The 23,377-nt window shown below is 36.4% G+C and overlaps 2 long non-coding RNA genes across 2 annotated transcripts; both read left to right on the top strand.

Moving 5' to 3' along the window:
* The first annotated feature begins 444 nt into the window (after positions 1-444).
* Positions 445-2,065, top strand: LOC110927869. The gene is made up of 3 exons (XR_002585967.2): positions 445-625; positions 1,364-1,442; positions 1,928-2,065. It is a non-coding gene; the product is annotated as an uncharacterized LOC110927869 (long non-coding RNA).
* A 6,125-nt stretch (positions 2,066-8,190) lies between these two features.
* On the top strand, positions 8,191-9,785 carry LOC110927867. The gene is made up of 3 exons (XR_002585964.2): positions 8,191-8,379; positions 9,084-9,162; positions 9,648-9,785. It is a non-coding gene; the product is annotated as an uncharacterized LOC110927867 (long non-coding RNA).
* The last annotated feature ends 13,592 nt before the right edge of the window (positions 9,786-23,377 follow it).

The raw sequence follows: 23,377 nt of genomic DNA, 5'->3' as shown, positions 1-23,377 counted from the left end.
TTAAGTTATATCTCAGTTAGTATAGTTAGAGAAACTAAAGGGTTGATTTGTAATATTAACCCTATTTTTTTTTAAAGAAAGATAAAGTTCTATTTATGTTTGGAATAATTATGACTCAACATAAAAACCCCAGGGACAGAAGTTGTCATTTGCCTCAATTCCCTTTAAACTCCTATTCTTTTTTTTGCCGCCCAATTTGACAGACCTCACCATAGCTATGTTTCCATATTTTGTGATTGATCCTAATTTCTTGTTGATTGAGGTTTCCACATATACAAGAATGTACATGGACGTTCTTTAGTCACCAAACACTTACCAAAATATCATATTCGGAAATATTATAAAACTTCCAAATTCAAGGATTGTGGTCATGAATTATCTTATATATATACTCCTATTCTCATAACATTGACATCATGACAACACACCACAAACAACCACGGCCACCACCCCCTTTCGCATACATACCCATCATACCCTTCTGTTCCTACACGAAACCTCACACCACAACACCTTGATCCATAAACAGTGTCAGAGACACGAGCATGCCGCTGGACATTCGCCGGAAACCCGTACTATCGCCGGAGACGTCAGAAGTCACGACCGGAATAATCTCTTCGTTGCGGTATATCATTTTCTCTCCACCAACTCGTTTTATATTTTCTTTCATACATATATATACACAAGAAAACTGCTTTTTAAAACTGTAATAGTCAAGCCGGAGGTCGCGGGTTCGACCCGGCCTCTTGGCATGTCGCTGCCCTTTTTCTATTCATTTAAATATATATATATACATATATATATATATATATATATATATATATATATATTGAAGGATAACTGTAACTAAAAATATGAACTTATGTAGTAGGCTCCATGAGAAACCATAACTATTATAGAGAACACCTATAACATACTGTTTGGTGCTTCATAAAATAATACTGGGTTTCAAGCATGCTAAATCATGCAATATATATACTGATGGTAACATTAAATATGCACAAAAGGTTATCAGTTTTGGTCCTTTTATAAATTCAGCAAATGAAGAATGATAGTTGTAGGATGAATGAATTAAGAAACAAAGTTCCCGAGTTCGAACTCCGTTCAAGCCGAATTGGGTCCTGTTTGGGCCGATTGTTGGTGAAATTATTAAAGGACTTCTCTTCTTAGTTTTTGTTCCCAAATAAAACTAATTTTTTTAAATCATTTTTCTTATAAAAACTCTAAAATTATTAATAACATGAATATTTAAGTATAATTCATAATATTAATCAATTGTGATAACTAAATGCTTAAAAAAATTGTAACCTTAAATGTTAGGAGTCTTATTAACGAGTTCGTTATGTATTATTTCAATATTTAGGATAATCCCTTACGTTCGTTCTCTTGGAATTCTCCATATTTACTCGAGCGTTATTTACAAGAATCGCAACGCAATCAAGGTGAGTATACATGAAACATTTTCGTTTTACACTTTTTGGGTGCAATATGTATTACTTATCAAACTACACCATCACATCAAACATTTTACGCACACTCTATCCTTACCCTATGTGATACATTTTAATCATGTTAGACATGTTATGCTAATGTAAACATTCATGACTATGTGTTCATTAACTTCGTACAAGCCTCCCCTAACAATGGTAGCGCTATAGGTTGAGAAACGCCCCTCCCGTTATATTAACGGGTATTGTTAGGTTAATCTATGTTAAAACCACCCATACTCTTTTGGGTAGGCACGTTAATTGCGTTAAACTTTGGTTTGGACACGTAGAGTAACATCGTTTCGAGTATATACTGTCAATATGATATTGTATTTCACATTTGGATATGAGCAACATTTTAAACACGTACTATGCTATTTATGAAAACTTGTATACTCGCCAACATGCTTTTGTTGATTTTATTTTAATACATATTGCAGGTTGAATGATCAAGAAAACAAGAATCAAGCTAGGATGGACATTAGAAACCCACTTAGCATTTGATTTATTGTTGAATGTTATGTTTATTTATTTGGAACTATGTACCCCACTTTACAATTTATGAAATGAATTTAATATTTATTGTCACAATAGTGTTATGTTGTTTTGAGCAATTTGTTCGTCTCATCCCGATGTTTCCGCCATCGGTTGGGGTGTGACAGATTGATATCAGAGCCATAACTATAGGGAATTAGGTAGGATTGCCTTAGTTTTTCCTAGTCTATAGTAGGAGTACTCTGATACCAGATTGGTATCAGAGCCATAACTATAGGGAATTAGGAATGCCTTGCCTAGTCTATAGTTTAGGAGCTTTCTCACTATGTGTTGCTTAAAACAACTTCTCTTCTATCTTCTTTGCTTCCCTTTACTTTCTTTTGGACTCTTAATATACATGCCTTTCCAAGGCTAACACAATACACACTTGGAGGCTTTGAAGACACTCTTACAATCATCAAGATAGGGGTAATTCCCACACTTGGTGATGATTTTCACTCAGCTATACTTTGATTTTTGCACGAAATCTACCCTCAAGTTAGGAGTGATATCCAAACCTTGATAGGAGTTTTCATTTCATACTCTAGTGGATCCTTACCTTTTGATAAGTACCAACCACATTAGGGTATGATGTTATCAAGTTAGAGGTGATACTCGCATCTTGTTAACTAGTCCCACTCCTCGATTTTCATTCTCGCCAAAGTTTCGATTTTCCCAATCGATTAAGGACGTGTAGTAACTGGAAGGACAAATATCGTTAATCGCTTCTCGATGAGAGTATTTGTCTATTAGGCCAAAGCACGCTTCCTTAATTCGAAAAGGACTTCGATTTACTTTGGAATAGTCTTATGTTACATTCCGTGACAATCTATGTTTTACGTTAAAGCTCTTTTATGCTATCTCAATTTTCATGTGTTTTACATTTGTACGTCATATCATTTCAATTTAATACATGCATACTAATATGTTATACTGGATTCGTGATTATTGGGTTATTCTTATGTGATGAACTTGTCTTTTAACCCACACCTTAACATGTATAGCACTATGCGTAGTGCTATAGGAGTAGCGCCCGCCCGTATTCTAGTGGTCATGTTAATTTAACAACATTACACCCTCTTCGTTGCGACGATGTTGGGTAGTCAACATTGTGGTACACGATGGGTTGACATGTTTATTCACATGCCAGTGATACGTTAATCTGGTTAACTAAGTATGTCATGTGGATTGTTCTACATTTTATTCTAATACTCATATTCCCAACAATGGAAGCTTATCATCAAGATAGGAGTGATTTCCTTACCTTGACGATTAGCTTCGCTCAATTTTCAACTTCACCAATGAGCTAGGGGTGATTTCCTTATCTCAGAGGTACTTACCAACATTTCTTCGTTCTCCACGAAACTTTATACTTAAACGTTACTTTCATTTCAAGCTTGGAGGCACGAGTTGCACTATCTTCTCAATCTAAAACAATAATAATATCTCCTCACGAACGAACTAAATTTACGATGCTATCATTATCTATGTTAGTTATACTACGTGAAATTCATGAGTATGCTTTGGAAACTAGTTGAACCTTTTATATGCTATGTGAAACTAATTGAACCTTTTGTATGCTACGTGAAACTATATGCTATGTGTAAACGAACGTTACGATCTAGTCTCATCTATTCCTTTTTTTGAATCTTTAGATGTCATCTTTTCAAAAGTCTTCCTCTTAGATTTCGAGGACGAAATCTCCTAAAATAGGGGAGACTGTAACATCCGTCAAAAATGGATTTCCGAAATTCGACCCGTTTTGAAATTTTGGACCCTAATCCTTGAAACTCGGGAATTTTTCGCGAATTAAATAATCGTTAAAAGATTTTTTTTAAATTTAATATAATCATCAATATAGTTATTATATATATTTAGTTAATTAATTAATTTAATTAATCTTTTGTAATATTATGTTAACTAGTTAAAGTTTTTAGTTAATTTAAGTTATATCTCAGTTAGTATAGTTAGAGAAACTAAAGGGTTGATTTGTAATATTAACCCTGTTTTTTTTAAAGAAAGATAAAGTTCTATTTATGTTTGGAATAATTATGACTCAACATAAAAACCCCAGGGACAGAAGTTGTCATTTGCCTCAATTCCCTTTAAACTCCTATTCTTTTTTTTGCCGCCCAATTTGACAGACCTCACCATAGCTATGTTTCCATATTTTGTGATTGATCCTAATTTCTTGTTGATTGAGGTTTCCACATATACAAGAACTAGGTTATTCCCCGGGTAGATACCCGGGTAGGAAAATTTAAATTACAATCAAAAGCAAACAATAATATACGGGTTCAATAGTCATCAACACACCCTTAAATCTTTTTATGAATATGTGTGTTGAGAAATGATCCTTCAGCTGCAACAAACAATATGATCTTAATATAAGAAATGATTGATAAACAATGTCATAATTGCTAAATCAAATGTAACCTGTATAGGTAACGAAACACCTGCTTCGATTCCTAAAACAATATATGGATCACCACCCCATCGGAAATCCATGTCCATTGTTATTTAACCCTGCTTTTGGCTCTGAATTCGGATACCTGCGCATATCAGTCAACTTTGACTATTAGTCAAATACAGAGATTATTTACAACAACTTCTTACACTCACAAATAATCACATAAGCAGATTGGAAGAACATTCAAAATATACGCTAAAAATTACATTAAAGAGTTATGGATGTATTATTTAGAATACCTTCAATCTTTGGTGCAACATTTCCTAACGACAATTTGCTGAACTTCAAAAATGATATTCCTGATGGACGATATTCTTCCAATATTGGCTCGACGGATTCTCTTATTATTATAGTAGCAGCCTGCAAATAATACATGGGGGTAACAATAATTATAACAACAATAATCATATAGGTGAGGAATAACAAAGACATAAAAATTACATCGGCTACATACGGCCACAGTTTGCTCAGTTGTTTGTTCAGCCATTTCACCTGAAAAATAAGAGAAAAAAAGGATCCCTTGTCTGTCCATATAAAGAAAAAAAGGAAACCGGGTCAAAGTAAGTTTTCCAAATGGGTCACTTTTTGAAAAAAATCAACGCATTCATTATTTTCATTCTATTCCTTAAGTGCCAGGTTCCAAAACTTTTTGATCAAAACCGGATTCAGTTGAAAGCCCATCAAGAGATCTTCCAATAACCTATTGATTTAAATCACTCTTTCAAAAGAAGAAGGAAATCATGATGCAATCTAAATGGGTCAAAAGTGTATTTTGTATTCACTGTCCTCCTAATCATTTTAACTAACCAGTTAGATTAATATTATATTATTAATATACCTGAAATAATTTGTGTTTTCTAATTATTAATACAACACCACATTTTGGATATGATTGCTGAAACCAAGAGTGTATATTTCTTTCATATTAGTTTATAGCAAATTAAAATAGTTCTTGTTAACACGCTTAAGATCAATATTTACCCAAATGGGAGAAGCATATGAAGAACACCCGGCATGTCCCCAAAACTTGGTCCACATAATCTCATAATGCATGGATCTAGCAACAAAACACAATGCATTTTTTCCATTGGCTTTAGGAATATCTTCCCCTTTGAGCTGGACTGAACGAACCTTGCACAACTTGAACTACACAAAAAAGTACTTTAGTATCGGACTCATTTTTGTGACTCTAACTAAAAACTATAAATATTAAAACTAATAAATTAACAATTTGTTTTCTTTCATGGCGATTCCATGAATTGACAAAATGATTGTAAGTTTAAAGCTTTTATCACTTCTAAAGATGTGAAATAAAAAGAACAAACCAAAATCAACTCATATATGTTTTAACAATCCATCTAAAGTTTATTCTCAAGTAGCATCAGACATATTTTTATCATTATTTCAATTAACTTTAACCATTGACTACATTTTTACAAGTAATTTAAAAAAAAAATATTAACCCAGCTAGTCTAGTGAAAAACTTTGAATGTTTGGTGTACATATAGTATATAGCATCCCTTTTAGTTCTCAACTTAATGAAGATCCAACACAAAAGTAAAGCTAAGTAACGTTATATTAAGCTTGGCAAACATGCATAAACACATTAATGTATGCATGACATTTAAAATTTAGACAACTAAAAATAAATGATTTATCTAGCATCAATAACACCAACTAACCTTTGATCTTAGATCCCTGATGAACTATACCCAAAACTTGCCCTTTGTATATCATACAGAAGTCGGAAGCTTTAATTGATCTTCGGAATTGAAACAACATCTGAAAACAAACAACATATATTAAACAATAAATAGAAAAAAAAAACAAAATATATTATTCCCAACTACCAACCAAAAAATAGAAGCAATAAATACCAAATGAGCGTGCTCACCCATGAAAACAACAGAGTAAGTTTTGTTAGTCCTGGCTTTTTTATCAAGTAATAACTGCAACTGTCATGCTTAGTGACTGAATCCAATCAAGTTGAAATTTATTTTAAAGTTAGGAGTTACAAACCAGAGCTTGAGGTAAAATGCTCTATTTATTCATAGGAGGACATACAATAGCAATAATTTAACTATCATTATGTATTAGCAAACAGAGAACTCGTAAAATAATTGTGCAGAAGAATTTACCTTTTGATCCAGTATGTGTAGCATGGTTGATTCAAATTTCCAACTGAAACAATGAAACTGAATTTTAAAGGTCTCCTACTATTTATCCAACTCTGTTTACCAACTATTTTCCAGCACCAAGAGAAGATCCAAGTGAGTTGTTACACAAGAGATGAGAACAATACATTAGAAGTACAACTAAACTGGATTTCCCAAACTTACTCATTTTAACATGAAGTCCGGAACCCATTACGCAACTCGGCCATCAACATTCATGTTATGCACACAAAGAATATGCTCAAACTCTTCATTTGCTACCAAACTCTGCACCAAAAACCCTCATTTAAGAACATCAACACATATGAAAATAGAATTTGAGATTGTGAATTTAACGATAATATAGTGATGTGAGAGAATTTGAAGATTACCATGGCGGCGACTTGAGTTTGTTCTTGTTCGTCAAGCAGATGTGATAATAAATAATAAAGAAATTATGTACCAATTTCAAAATCAACAGATAATAAACGTATAACATAGATCTAATATCACAAAAATCCAATGACATAACTGTTCTATAGAACAAATAATAAACGTATAACAGAGATCTAATATCACAAAAACCACTGATGAAATAACTTTCAAAATTGACTCAAAATTAGATAAAGTGATTCATCAAATTTATACCAGATAATCCGTTTCAGAAGCTATACCAGATAAAATTTACACAAATAGATCAAAAGCACCTACTTATTACTCGTTTACACATAAAAACATACCTAGGGTTCAGCTTCAGCGGATGCGGTAGAGACACTGGCGGCGACGTTAATTCTAACCCTAGTTCATGAAGCGTATCGAAAGCCTTTAACCATTAAGAAACCATAGTACGTGAAACATTAAAAAATTGAACAGAAATGGGGTTGCTAATCAGCAGGATTAAAGGAGTGTACAATGAAGGAAACAAATGGATATCGATTACCTTTTTGGAGGGTTCTTCCGGTGGTGCTCGAAGGTACGTGACGACCAACAGAATAGCGAGAAGCCAATGGAGCATAGTTTATTTTGGTGAAGAATCTTGAATCGTCTAATAACCACTGAAGATTGACCAAACATGAGATCGAGTAAACTGGTGAAGAATCTTGAATCGTCTAATAACCATTGAAGATTGACCAAAACATGATGAATCGTGCGAAAAATAGTTGAAGGAGAATCTTTATTTGGGGATTTAGGGTTTCAGGAAAGTGAGAACGTAAGGCGTGTGGTTTGAGAAAGATAATATATACGATCCAAATTTAAGAGATGGGTGACCCGAATTTAAAATGGATCCCGCTTCCACTTCAGCCAATATTATTTCCCACCCAAATTCCCTTGAGAATGCACCACAAGCTGACACATCAGCAAAATTTAACACATTTATTATATATAATAGATGTACATGGACGTTCTTTAGTCACCAAACACTTACCAAAATATCATATTCGGAAATATTATAAAACTTCCAAATTCAAGGATTGTGGTCATGAATTATCTTATATATATACTCCTATTCTCATAACATTGACATCATGACAACACACCACAAACAACCACGGCCACCACCCCCTTTCACATACATACCCATCATACCCTTCTGTTCCTACACGACACCTCACACCACAACACCTTGATCCATAAACAGTGTCAGAGACACGAGCATGCCGCTGGACATTCGCCGGAAACCCGTACTATCGCCGGAGACGTCAGAAGTCACGACCGGAATAATCTCTTCGTTGCGGTATATCATTTTCTCTCCACCAACTCGTTTTATATTTTCTTTCATACATATATATACACAAGAAAACTGCTTTTTAAAACTGTAATAGTCAAGCCGAAGGTCGCGGGTTCGACCCGGCCTCTTGGCATGTCGCTGCCCTTTTTCTATTCATTTAAAAATATATATATATTGAAGGATAACTGTAACTAAAAATATGAACTTATGTAGTAGGCTCCATGAGAAACCATAACTATTATAGAGAACACCTATAACATACTGTTTGGTGTTTCATAAAATAATACTGGGTTTCAAGCATGCTAAATCATGCAATATATATACTGATGGTAACATTAAATATGCACAAAAGGTTATCAGTTTTGGTCCTTTTATAAATTCAGCAAATGAAGAATGATAGTTGTAGGATGAATGAATTAAGAAACAAAGTTCCCGAGTTCGAACTCCGTTCAAGCCGAATTGGGTCCTGTTTGGGCCGATTGTTGGTGAAATTATTAAAGGACTTCTCTTCTTAGTTTTTGTTCCCAAATAAAACTAATTTTTTTTTAAATCATTTTTCTTATAAAAACTCTAAAATTATTAATAACATGAATATTTAAGTATAATTCATAATATTAATCAATTGTGATAACTAAATGCTTAAAAAAATTGTAACCTTAAATGTTAGGAGTCTTATTAACGAGTTCGTTATGTGTTATTTCAATATTTAGGATAATCCCTTACGTTCGTTCTCTTGGAATTCTCCATATTTACTCGAGCGTTATTTACAAGAATCGCAACGCAATCAAGGTGAGTATACATGACCCATTTTCGTTTTACACTTTTTGGGTGCAATATGTATTACTTATCAAACTACACCATCACATCAAACATTTTACGGACACTCTATCCTTACCCTATGTGATACATTTTAATCATGTTAGACATGTTATGCTAATGTAAACATTCATGACTATGTGTTCATTAACTTCGTACAAGCCTCCCCTAACAATGGTAGCGCTATAGGTTGAGAAACGCCCCTCCCGTTATATTAACGGGTATTGTTAGGTTAATCTATGTTAAAACCACCCATACTCTTTTGGGTAGGCACGTTAATTGCGTTAAACTTTGGTTTGGACACGTAGAGTAACATCGTTTCGAGTATATACTGTCAATATGATATTGTATTTCACATTTGGATATGAGCAACATTTTAAACACGTACTATGCTATGTATGAAAACTTGTATACTCGCCAACATGCTTTTGTTGATTTTATTTTAATACATATTGCAGGTTGAATGATCAAGAAAACAAGAATCAAGCTAGGATGGACATTAGAAACCCACTTAGCATTTGATTTATTGTTGAATGTTATGTTTATTTATTTGGAACTATGTACCCCACTTTACAATTTATGAAATGAATTTAATATTTATTGTCACAATAGTGTTATGTTGTTTTGAGCAATTTGTTCGTCTCATCCTGATGTTTCCGCCATCGGTTGGGGTGTGACAAAGTGTCAGAATCTCCTCTGCACACGGGGCCGTGTCCAGCGTGCTGTCGTTTTCTATAAATGCAGCAAGATTCCAGCACATTTGGACCATCCCAAAGACAGAGATTTGGTGGGATCTTCACACATACCATACTAGGTATATTCTAAAGAAGGTTCTCAACAACCATCTTGTCTTTTCTACTTTTGTCCATTGCCTTCTTCTTCATTTTTCCTCAACACCTCCATTAAAGCTTAAAACCTCCATGTTTTCAAGATTTATTGTGATATTTATTAGATTTTTATTCAAGGAATCTTGTCAAAAATAACTTTTTTGCAACACTGTTTTAAGTTATTTCTGCTTAAAAATGCGTCAAAAGTAAGAAAAATAATTTAAAAGTACAAGATTCCTTGTTCCAAAAATCTGAAGAAAGGTGAACACGGGGCCGTGCTCAGTGAGCACAGGGCCGTGTTCAAGGTACTGTTGAACTAAAATGAACTCTTTTCGGTCTGTTTTCTTAGAATGTCAAGCAGCAACAACGGAACATCTTCATCACACTCCGGGAACAACCGTCAAGGGAGAAGGTCATCGATAGAAGACTCCCTCGTCAACTATGTATATGCCTTGAGAGAGGCTATAGATGAGATGACGGGGGTTGAGGAAGCTCTGGTCGACCGTATCAATCATTTATCGGTGGGTCTAGAAGGGTGTCTTAGAGAGGTCAACCTTTTGCGCCAAAGGTTGAATATACTCGCTTCTCCTCCTTTAGTACCAATCATTACACAAAGGGCATGGAATGTGGTACCAGAAGTTATCATACCAGCCGAATGGTACACCATGCACACGGAACCCCCTCGAGACGTACTACATGGGGTCCCGGTTGTCGTCGCTCCTCCACCACAAGATGTTGTGGAAAATGAGCCCGTCGTCTTCCTCCCACGAGAAATAGAGGAGTGGCTCAACAACATCTAGGGGACACCTCTCGGTTCCGAGTTCTACAACGCCTTTAAAATATCGGGAAGCTATTTTTGGGCTTTTGTTATTCCTACAATAACGGTAGAACTCCTTAGGATGATTTCATGTATCACTTGACCTATCTATCTTAGAAACTTTCTTTTTAGCTTTCTATTTATCTTTATTTTTCTAGGAACTTATTTGTAATCTTCTCTTTAATGAATGCTGGTTGTTTAATTATTAAATGGTGTTTGGATGATGTTGTAATGGGTAAAACACACTCCGGATGGTGAAGGATATTAAGGGAAACTTGAACCAACACCCCATGCACAAAAAGAGAGCCTCCCGACAATTTTTCTTCATTACAGCAAGTTCAGCACGGGCCGTGCTCAGCCAACACGCCCCATGCTCGATGATCTGCAGAAAAATGCCCAGTTCAGGTAACTGGACACGGGGCGTGTACGTTGAACATGCCCCCATGCCCAGCCTTCTGTTACTTTCTGTTACTGGCAATCTGAACATGGGGCCGTACCCGGTCACCACGGCCCGTGTCTAGATGCCCAGTAACATAAATTTTTGTTTTTAACACACCTTTTTACACATTCAATCAACCTAAAAACTTATTTTTTGGGACACATTGAGGACAATGTGTAATTTAAGTGTGTGTGGGGGGGGGGGGATGCTAAAACCTTGAATTTTGCAAGTCCTAATTACAAGCCTTACACAAAACTCTATTGGAACCGCTAAACACCCCAAATTTTTTCAAAAACTTTTCATTTTTTTACTTGTCTTGGTTTAATTTGGGAATAACAAGTTCTAAAAAGGTTATATTTTTACGAATTTACAACCGATAGCGTCGTGATAAAAAGAATCAACATAAGAAAATTATGAAACGACATGACAAATCTAGTTAAAATTTGATTATATATACTTGATCACATTAAAAACCCATTCCCACAAAAAGTGAGTTTTGAGCCTTTATTGAGCATACAAATACACATCTTTGAACTAAATGCTCATTTTTCGTTTCTTGTGTGAATAGCCGCTTGGTTTCTTACGACTCTAGAACTTGCCATGACGATTCATTCCCGGTCCTTACCAACTTAAACCCAAGTAAGTAAATGATGGAGGCATTAGGACTAACCCTTTTTCTTTCAACCCCATTATTTTTCTTTTTTTTTTTACCACCTACCCAAAATCCCCCTAGTTAACCCCTTTGAGCGTAAACCTTTTCATTTCTAAACCCACAAAACAAACACCCTTTACCCACCAAAAACCCTTTTTCATTTTAAACCCTTTATTTTAGTAAAAAGCTCGGTTTCATGTGACATTCCTTATAAAAAAATGATGAAGTCTAGCAATAAACAAACAAGTTCCTCAAAAGAAACTTCGTTTGAAAAATGCATCGTTTGAATAAAAAGTCACAAAAATAAAATGTTTTACGAAAACCGACGCTTTTTACGCCTTTCGCCCTTTTCTACTAACCACTAACCCAAAAACCACCTACATTTAACCCAAGCCTAACCCTTCCCCAAGTCCTCTTGATATTTACAAAGGTGTATAGTTAAAAAGGAGGAGGATTGATTGCTTGGCAAGCATTTGGTAGAAGTAAGTTCCATGCCGGTCTCGAGTGTTTCACAAAAATACATCTTCGGCCGAGTGTTGAGTGATCTCCCGTGAGGTATGTGAACTTGTATATAAATGGAATTTTAAAGAGGCATGTTATGCCCAAATAAGTAATTTCTCTTATGAAACATTCTAAATAAATCATAACGAATAGGATTGTAAATAACGTAAAAATAAAACCTAATAAAGATCTTAGAATCCCGACACTCAAGACAAGCCCAAAAATTCTCTTCCACCCATTCCATTTGGGTGTGTAAGCCACATTAAACTGGTCGCGGCCGCCCGTTCCCAGGTATGTTGGGGGACGGGGGTTACGACAGAAGGTGGTATCAGAGCTAAGCCACTAATTCAGCCACAAAAGTGTTCTGCTGACACCAAGATATTATTCAATATGTTAGGAAATAAATTACGGAACTACGTGCATATTTGCATTTTATTGTTGTGTGTTATTTGACTATTTGTTAGTTTACAGTATGAGCGATCAAGGACCTTCCGACGCGTATCGTCAGTTGTCCAGCTAGCCTAGGAGCGAAGGCACCTCTTCACAGCCTACCCTCTCAGGGTATTCAGCTGATAATGAAAACAGGATATTCGTGTTTAAGGCTCAGTCTGAAGAGCCATTCCCCCTAAAAAGAGAGGATGTTCAGTAGGGGAGCACATGAACGTAGAAAACGAATGAAAAAGTTACAACAACAGCGAGCCCTAGCAGCCGATAAAAGAGAGACAGATGCCCATGCCCAGGATATGCTTAATAGGGGTTTAGCAAACTTTCATATCCTAGCAACCACAGCTGCCGACCCTAACCTGGAACAACTGATAGCACCCCAACCATTACCACTATTCCCCGCTCAGCCAATGGAAATAGAAAACAACCCAGAAAATCAAATCCAAATGCATGATTTTAACCCAAAAGAGATACCTAGGATACCAGCACCCAATCCCTTAGACCCAGACTACGACCCGTGGCTAGATGAGCTTAGGGATTACCAGCAACGCTACCCACTACAAGAAGATGAACCCATGCCGAATCTTGCAGCTTACCCATGTTTGGACCCTCTAGATCCCTACTATGATAACGATGAATAAATTAGGGAAATTTTATAGAATCCATACCCATACTAGGAACCCATGCCCCAGTTCCCAAACCCAATCCCAGCACCTGCACCCCCAATGAGAGCAGAAAATGTGCAAGAACTCCGAACTTTCGGAGAGGAAATTTTAGAAAGTAGCGAGAGAATGAGGCAGGTCGGAGAGCGACTCGTCTGGTAGTACGACGAGCGCAATATGAAGTTCTGGATGAACCCATATCCGTGAAGGTGATAGTGGAGGTAGTAATAATAATATAATATAATATAATAATATATAATATGTGTGTATGTTTGAAAAAAATCTAAATCATAGCTATGGATGCTTACTAGTAGTGTAATTTCAATTTCAATCGTATTGTAATTTTAAAATCTGGTTCTTGTTTGTATTAGATGCATACTAAATATAAGAAAGAGTAAGTCGCAATGCTCGACGTTTTTGATCAACATGTGTGTTGTGTGATTGATTGTCTTAAATATTATTTGTGATATTAATAATTGATAAATGTTTAAAATTCAGATGGACAACGAAGTGAACCAGGAAAACCAGAATGACAATAACCCGAATAATGAGAATCCGAACAACAATAACAATGGAAATCAAGTGGATAACAGTGCCATTCAACACATAGTGGCACAAGGAATAATAGATGCAATGCCATTTATTATCAAAACAGTTAGGGAAGCGGATAATAAAAGTAATCATAGCAATAAACGACCAATTGAACCTGAACACAGCGTAAACAATGGACCCATACTTCAAGCGCCCATTCCCAAAAGAAGAAGAACCATGCTTTATGGTTGTTCTTATAAAGAATTCTAGTCTTGTAAACCAATGGAATTCTTGGGCAATGAAGGAGCAGTTGCAGCCCTATGCTGGATAGAAAAGATTGAAGCTGTCTTAAAAATAAGCAAGTGTGCAGAAGAGGATAAGATAATGTTTGCTTCTAATTTATTTAAGAACTCAGCCTTAGAATGGTGGAACACTATCCTCCAATCTAGGGGACGTGACAGGGTTTACAATATGAAATGGGAGGAATTTTAGAACATGGTGGAAAGGAAATTCTGCCCTCCCAATGAAAAAGAACAGATAGCAAACAAGTTCCTAAACCTTAGGATAACTGGAGTAGATAGTAAGGGTTATACTACATTATTATTTGAATATGCTAGAATAGTGCCAACCCTTGCATCACCTGAACCAGTATTAATCTCCCGTTACATTTGGGGATTGATTAGTGAGATTAGGCATGTAGTCAAGGCAGCTAGACCTCAAACTATAGAAGAAGCTGTAGAACTAGCCAATACCTTGACAGATGAGTTAGTACGTACATGAGAAGAAGACCAGAGAAGAAACCTAGCTCAAAGGATTACTCAGGAATTTCTTTATGGAAATTCTAATCGTGGGAGAAATGTAGGTTCTACCTCTGCACCCTACCGCAAGGCCTGCAAGAAGAAGCATTCGGGAAAATGCTCCACTTACTGCAATTTCTGCAAGATACCAGGGCACAAGGAAGAAAACTGCAGAAGGAAACCAAACAATGGAATGTGCTTCAACTGTGGAGAAAATGGTCACATCAAGCCAAACTGTCCGAAACTAGTTCCAGCCATGGGCAACAAGAACACTAAAAATCCTAGAGCATTTGTTCTGATGACAGATGAGGCCAAGATGATTCCAGACGTGATAGCCGGTACATTTTTAGTTAATGATGTTTTTGCTAAATTATTATTTGACTCTGGTGCGAACCAAAGTTTTATTAATACTTCATTTTGCAAACTTCTCAATCAACCATTAACTAAACTTCCACAAGAATGTCTAGTAGAGACAGCAAATGGAGAAACCGTTAGGATTTCTGAAATCTTGCAGGGAGCAAGAATAGAATTTTTAAATCAAAAGTTTATTGCAAACCTTTACCCAATGAATCTGGCAGGATTTGATGTTGTATTGGGAATGGATTGGTTAATAGCCAATAAAGCCAGTATTTTATGTGATCAAAAGTCAATTCAAGTAAATTCACCAAGCGGTGAAAAGATCACAATAAAAGGAGATAAGCTATCTAGATCCACGAAATTCACCTCTGTGATGAAAACAGCAAGTTATGTAAGAAAAGGGTCATTAGTGTATTTTATTTCTATAATCACTAACACTAAAGAAAAAGAACTAAAAGATATTCCCATAGTATCTCAGTTTTCAGATGTATTTCCAGAAGAATTACCAGGATTACCGCCAGACTGAGAAGTCGAATTCAGAATTCACCTGCTACCAGGGACAGCACCAATTGCCAAAGCACCTTACCGTTTGGCACCCGCAGAAATGCAGGAACTGAAGAAACAGTTAGACGAATTGTTGGAGAAAGGATTCATACAGCCAAGTTCATCGCCATGGGGAGCACCGATCTTATTCGTCAAGAAGAAAGACGGATCGATGCGTCTGTGCATTGACTACCGCGAATTGAACAAAGTCACGATCAAGAATCGGTATCCATTACCAAGAATCGATGATCTGTTCGATCAATTGCAAGGAGCTCGATTTTTCTCTAAAATCGATCTACGGTTAGGATATCATCAATTAAAGGTACAGGAAGAGGACATTCCTAAAACCGCATTTAGAACAAGGTATGACCATTATGAATTTACTGTCATGCCATTTGGTCTAACCAATGCCCCAGCTGCATTTATGGACATGATGAACCGAATATGTAAGCCATATTTGGATAAATTCATAATTGTCTTTATAGATGATATTCTCATTTACTCCAAGAGTAAAGAGGAACATGCCAAGCATTTGCACGCACTTTTAAGTTTACTGAGAAAAGAAAAGCTTTATGCAAAGTTTTCGAAGTGTGAGTTTTGGTTAGAACAGGTACAGTTTCTTGGACATCTAGTCAATCATGAAGGAATTCATGTGGATCCCACCAAGATCGAGGCAATTACCAAATGGAAAACCCCTGAGTTGCCAACCGAGGTTAGAAGTTTCTTAGGACCGGCTGGTTATTATAGAAGGTTTATTCAAGATTTTTCTAGAATAGTCATTCCTTTAACTAAGTTAACCTGTAAATCCATTAAGTTTGAATTGGGACCAAAACAGGAAGAAGCCTTTAAGATTCTTAAGCAAAGGTTAACCAACGCACCCATACTAGCGTTACTAGAAGGAACTGAAGACTTTGTAGTCTATTGTGACGCTTCTAATTTAGGTTATGGATGTGTGTTGATGCAACGCCAAAAGGTTATAGCTTATGCATCTAGAAAACTTAAGAATCATGAAGAGAATTATTCAACCCATGATTTGGAATTAGGAGCAATAATTTTTGCCCTGAAATTTGGAGACATTACCTTTACGGTAGTAAGTTTACCATTTTCACAGATCATAAGAGTTTAAGGTATGTTTTCGGAAAAAAGGAGTTGAATATGAGACAAAGACGCTGGATGGAGATACTTAGTGATTATGATTGTAATATCCAGTATCATGCGGGAAAGGAAAATGTAGTGGCTGATGCTTTAAGTCGAAAGTATCACGAAAAGCCAAAAAGGGTACGTTCTCTTAAATTAAATCTACAAGTAGATTTAAATGAACAGATTAGAAAAGCACAAGAATCAGTAATCATGGATGATACTGGTAAATTAGAAGGAATGATTAAGGAATTAGAACAAGGAACATATGGAATTTGGAGATTCCATAAGAAAAGAGTGTGGATACCTAAATTAGGAAACCTACGTCACTATATACTAGAAGAAGCCCATAAGTCTAAGTATACGATGCATCCTGAATGTGATAAGATGTATCAGGATTTAAGAAGGATTTTTTGGTGGATAGGAATGAAAAAGGATATAGCAGCATATGTTTCTAAGTGTTTAACCTGCTCACAAGTTAAAGCTGATCACCAGAAACCTTCAGGTTTATTGCAACAGTTAGAGATGCCTATATGGAAATGGGAATTGATAACAATGGATTTTGTTACCAAATTACCCAAAACAAGAAAAGGTAATGATACAATCTGGGTAATTGTAGACAGGCTAACTAAGTCAGCTCATTTTCTACTAATGAAGGAAACTTTCAGTATGGAACAATTAGCTAAGTTGTATGTAAATGAAATAGTTTCATTGCATGGAATTCCTTTATCAATTGTGTCTGATAGTGATAGCCGTTTTACCTCTCATTTTTGGACAAGTTTCCAAAAATCCATGGGAACCAAGTTGAATCTAAGCACAACCTATCATCCTCAAACGGACGGACAAAGTGAAAGGACAATTCAGACAATGGAGGACATGCTTAGAGCTTGTGTAATTGATTTCGGAGGTAGTTGGGACGATCACTTACCGTTAATAGAATTTTATTGTAATAATAGTTATCACACAAGTATCAATGCCGCACCATTTGAAGCACTTTACGGACGAAAGTGACGAACTCCAGTCTGTTGGGCAGAAATTGGGGAAAAACAACTATCCGGGCCTGAATTAGTGCAAGAAACAACTGACAAGATTATTCAAGTCAAGGAACGACTGAAAGCAGCACGTGATCGACAGAAGAGCTACGCTGATAATAGACGGAAGCCACTGGAATTTCAAGTAGGAGATAAAGTGTTATTAAAGGTCTCTCCTTGGAAAGGAGTGGTAAGATTCATCAAAAGGGGAAAGCTAAGTCCCAGACTCCCAGGTATGTTGGACCTTTTGAGATTATTAAAAGAATAGGACCTGTAGCCTATCAGCTACAACTGCCAGAGGAAATGGCAGGGATACATGATGTATTTCATGTATGCAATCTCAAAAAGTGCTTAGCCGATGAATCGCTGGTAGTACCTCTTAAGGATATAGAGGTAAATGAACAGTTAAAATTTATAGAAAAGCCTCTACAGATTGAAGACAGGAAAATTAAGAACCTCAAGCATAAGAGATTAGTTCTGGTCAAAGTGAAGTGGGACTCCAAAAGAGGACCCAAATACACATGGGAGCTTGAATCCGAAATGCAAAGGAAATATCCACACTTATTCTAGTAGATCTCGAGGACGAGCTCTAAAACAAGGTGGGGAGGATATAACAACTCTCCTAAATTTTTTCAAAACCCTAAAAATAATTAAAAAGTCCCAATACATCCTAAAATACACCCCGTATACGAAATATAGCCCTAAATACCTTTATTTTTACAAAAATTAAATAAAAACAAGATTTAATGGGTCGTCGCAGGGAGCGACCCCTTTGTCTTTAGTCGTCGCGGGCCGCGACCAGGTAGACAGCAGGCGCAACCCTAGGCCACCACGTGTCTCACTCGGTGTCGAAGCTACCCCATGACCGGGTAACCCTAGGCCCTACATCCCCTACATCGCGGGGCGCGACACCCCTCCCCCCACTATTTCCTTCGCGCGGCGCGACGGGGTCGACGAACAACCCTATAAAGGGAGGCCTTCAGTTCCGATCGCTCATTTTCTTTCTTTATCTCAAATTTCTATATAGTCAAAGTGCTTTTGGGGCAAAATACCCCCTAATTAACAAAGTTCTGCCTCGTTGTAAGTATCATAACCCCGATTACGTATTAGATACGCTGCCCGATTGATCCAGGGTTCCGTTACGGCTGTCGAGGTTCTGCCCGACGTAGTTGTTGGAATGCCGTCTCGGGGAGGGTATTACTAATATTGGGTTATTATACTAACGCGTGTGCATTTGTGTAAATTATAGATAATCACCGGGAAATCCTTAAAGGAAACCCTAAGACAGCAATGTGAGTAATCTCCTTTTTGCAAATTGTTTTTACAAAACCTCACACAATTAATAATATATTAAACAGTGATTGAGTATTTGTATTCTACAATTATCGTCGGTATGTTGGGGTTTTGTATACAAAATTTGTTACTACCTTGCGAGGAGTAACATGACCACAAGTCGGGTTGACAGTACCGTGGGTGGTAATTGAATAGATGGAAACAAATGTAGTTGCACGACCGCCCTCAATACTGTACAATGGTTTTTACTAAACTTGATTAAACTGGGATTCACTCACCAATATTTCCCACTGACAAAATGTTTTTAAACGCGTTTTAGGTAACAAAATGTGAAAGCCAAATAGAAGCTAGTTGGACAGCACTGAAGGCTTGGAAAAGTGGTAATAAAGTTACCTAAAAATAAAGAGATGTTTTATTAAATAAAATAGGGTTTATTTATCCCTATGAAAATATGTGTACCTAAAACTTGGAATTATCCCCACGTGTTTAATGCTATGAAAGTGTGGTATTTTACTCTGATAAAATATTTCCTAACTACGGTCCTGATGTAATTTCCGCTGCCAAATTGGATAAAACACCGATACCACCGAAACTGGCCGCGGCCGCCCGTTCCCAGGTATGCTGGGGGACAGGGGTTGCGACACCCTCGACAACATCTTCCCAAGCAAAAACAAGAGATCAGAAGGCTGAACACGCCCCGTGCCCAGCGGACACGGGGGCGTGCTCAAGTGTCTGTAGAAAAGACAAAGTTGTAGAAGCTTCTATTTCCCTACACGGGGGCGTGCCCAGCTCAACATGGCCGTGGTCAACGCTAAGATTCGCAGAATCCAAGCAAATCTTGAAAGTACAGATACGCTTCTACACACGGGGCCGTGCCCAGCGGACACAGGGGCGTGGTCAACTAATGCAGAAAAACTGCAATTAATGAAGAAAGAGAAAGTGGATGGACACAGGGCCGTGTCCGGGCTTCTGTGCAGGCTATAAAAAGAGGTTCTTGGTTCACTTCAATGGCATCCCTTGGCAAACCACCTCTCTCCCACTTCACCCACACTCCACCACCATCACAACACCCACATCCACCACCATCATCCATCATCCATCATAGAGTGTGTGTAGTAGTCTCGGGATCCAAGATGGATAGTAAGAGTTCTTAACAATCAAAGGTCATGTTTGCCTAAGTCTCTTACATCACTTGGTGAAGACAAGCATTTAGTGTAATACTTTTGTTTTTTAATCTTTTCGCACTTTTTACTTGGTTTTGTATTAATGACTTTAATAACTAGTTTCTTATGTTGAAGGTGAAACTTCCTTATCATTTGTCCATGGTGTCTTGGCGTTATTTTACTGTCTATATAAATAAAAGATTTACACCATTTATATCTCTACGGTCTATATAGAGATATGTTGGCTACCTGGTCAGGGGTTAAGGGAATGGTTTGGTAAGGCTCTTGCCTTGTTCAGTGTATAGATCCTGCAAGGACCTGAGTCAAGCTTACTAGGACCTCCTTCAATACCTATTGGTATTGGATGGCGGGGGTGCGATGGCTTGATCACCTCATATGTAAACTACTATTAATACATTAACCCGGCTACTTGGGATTGTATTCCTGCTGACTCAAACCACTTAGCCGAGGGTAACGCCACCTTTAAAAGAGGGGCCTACCACATTACGAATTAATAATTTAATTAATTTTCTTTCAATAATCCAACCCTTTAGGATTGTATCCTTGCTGACTCAAACTACTGGGTTGAGGGTAACATCACCTTCAAAAGAGGGGCCTACTACTATAACTAAGATAATCTCTTAAAAAGTGCAAAAGTGCGAAAAACATCAAAGGTTACACTAAAGGCGAGTCGGATCCAAGTGATTCATCTTGTCTATCTGTTTTTATTTTATTTTTATTTTCAGCATTTTCAGTTTTTATTTTCATGTTAAAACCTTTTTCTAAAATTTTGATTTAATTAGACGTTGAGGATAAATCGGTATTAAAAGCTCTTGTGTCCTTGGACGACCTCGGTATCTTACCAACGCTATACTACGCTCACGATGGGTGCACTTGCCCATATGTGTGTTTAGTGTTAGTAGAATATCGTGTTTTATAAATGTAAAACTTGACTGAAGTGTTAAAAAGGGCTAAAAATATACATAAAAATATATTCACACCGACACACATCAATACCACCTTACAATTAAACCGTGGTTATTGCTTTGTGGCATTGTGAAACAGATGAATTGATTGCAATGGACCTGTAAAAGCTCTCGAACCGTTTCAAAGCACTGAGGTAATTCATTCAGATGATAATTTTCCTAACCTTACTGTAAAATTATCAATTTTCATGTTTTTAAGCATATTCATGTTAAAAATCCTAAATTCACTTACAGTTTAGCTACCTACCTAAACAAAATAGTAGCGACATATTTGCATTATGATCTGATAGCAGAGAAATAATTATTAAAGGAGCTGGGCTGTTATAATCTTGGCATTAAATGAAAAATATTTAAAGCTTTTGATTTTTGATAAACAACAACTTTAGATGAAAGTAGTCTCAGTCAAGAGTTGGCCAAGGTGTATTTATGATATTATATGCACTCTATTTGGAGATTTTACTTGGATATTCCCTGTTGTCATATTCTTGATTGCCATCACATGACCCACTAGATTAATATGCATATGATGGGCATGTATCTGAAGTTCTTCGTAAGGTAAATAAATTATTTTACCATGTATAATTATTTATAATCATGTGTGTGTATTAACATTGATATTTGATTTTATAATAGTAATTAACCATGATATTTATTGCTCATACTATAGGCGTTTGGTTTTTATGTAAAAAAACAATGTTTTAAAAACACACGAAACCCGGAATCGGTGGCTGCACCGATCAGTTTGTGCTCGAATACTTGGCTTTTTATTGCTTCTAATTATAATGTTTTAGCAGGTGAAGAAGGATGGGTCCCATGAATGCAACTGAAATCAAGTTGGCTGAAGAGTTGCTAATGCTACAATATAGTCCCAACAGATAATTCAATCGTTGATAGCCGTTTTATGTATGAGAAATTTGCAGTCAATGATTCACCTGAGGCCCGTTCTCATTGCTACTCCGATGAAAGTCAGTTCTTTCAGCATATCTAGCAACAGACTTTCATATGCCTAATAATGCTTTCCAGCTTAGCATATGTAAGCATTACATCACACAGGTTGTTCGAGACAAGTTAGGATGGTGGGCGAGATGGCTAGAGGATTTGCATTATGAGTCATCCCATTCCACATGCCAATGAATCACATTCATTATAAGTTATTCTTCCACAAAAGGAGTTGGGTCGTACATCCGACATGTGAGTTTAACATAAAATCTTAATAGTTATTTGTATATAGGTGATTTTATTTGAAAGGCAATGCTTAAAATACAGTTTATGCAATTTGGAATGAATTAAGTTCTAAAAGTTTATTCTACATGTATCTTTTTTTCGTTTATACAGGCATATTTCTCATTTAGCAAAGGTAATTTGAACATGACTAGAATTGGGAGTGATGATTTGGCATACCAGAAAGGTTATAGTACAGATCATTGTTTACGCTTAGGCAATGTTTCATCCATCATTCTCTATTTAAATCCTTAAAATTGTGATGTCTTTGTTGACAACAGGTCCTTTAGAGAGCTGATCGTTCTTCCAATCGATTACAAGCAGGTTCGTTTTCATAGATTTGGTGTTTATTTGAGTCTTCTTCATAGTTCATCCAGTTAATGTTGAGATCATTTTAGATCAATCTGTTGACTTAGACTACATCTCAGATTGTGTTATTTTAACATCTAATGGTGAAACTATTTTGGTTAATTGTCACTTTAAATGCACAAGTGAACCCAACTTCATCATGGATCAAAGAGACTATTCTCAAGGATTGTCCCGATGATCATTGATTAAAGAGACTAGAAACCTGTTCTAAATACAAACACTATAATTTACAAGTTGTATCATATATTATTCATGGTACACTCCATATAATCAATAAATTTGTCTTTGTATGTATTTGTAGACTGTGTAGGTTGTAAACTCGACTAATGAACATTTTTCTCTTGCTACAAGGTGTTCAGCGATTTGGTCAGTTTAACAAATTATTATTATAGTGGCTATAATTTTATTCAAAACAAAT

Source organism: Helianthus annuus, chromosome 3 (assembly GCF_002127325.2).
Source record: "Helianthus annuus cultivar XRQ/B chromosome 3, HanXRQr2.0-SUNRISE, whole genome shotgun sequence".
Lineage (NCBI taxonomy): Eukaryota > Viridiplantae > Streptophyta > Magnoliopsida > Asterales > Asteraceae > Helianthus > Helianthus annuus.
This window is presented reverse-complemented; position numbering and strand designations above follow the sequence as displayed.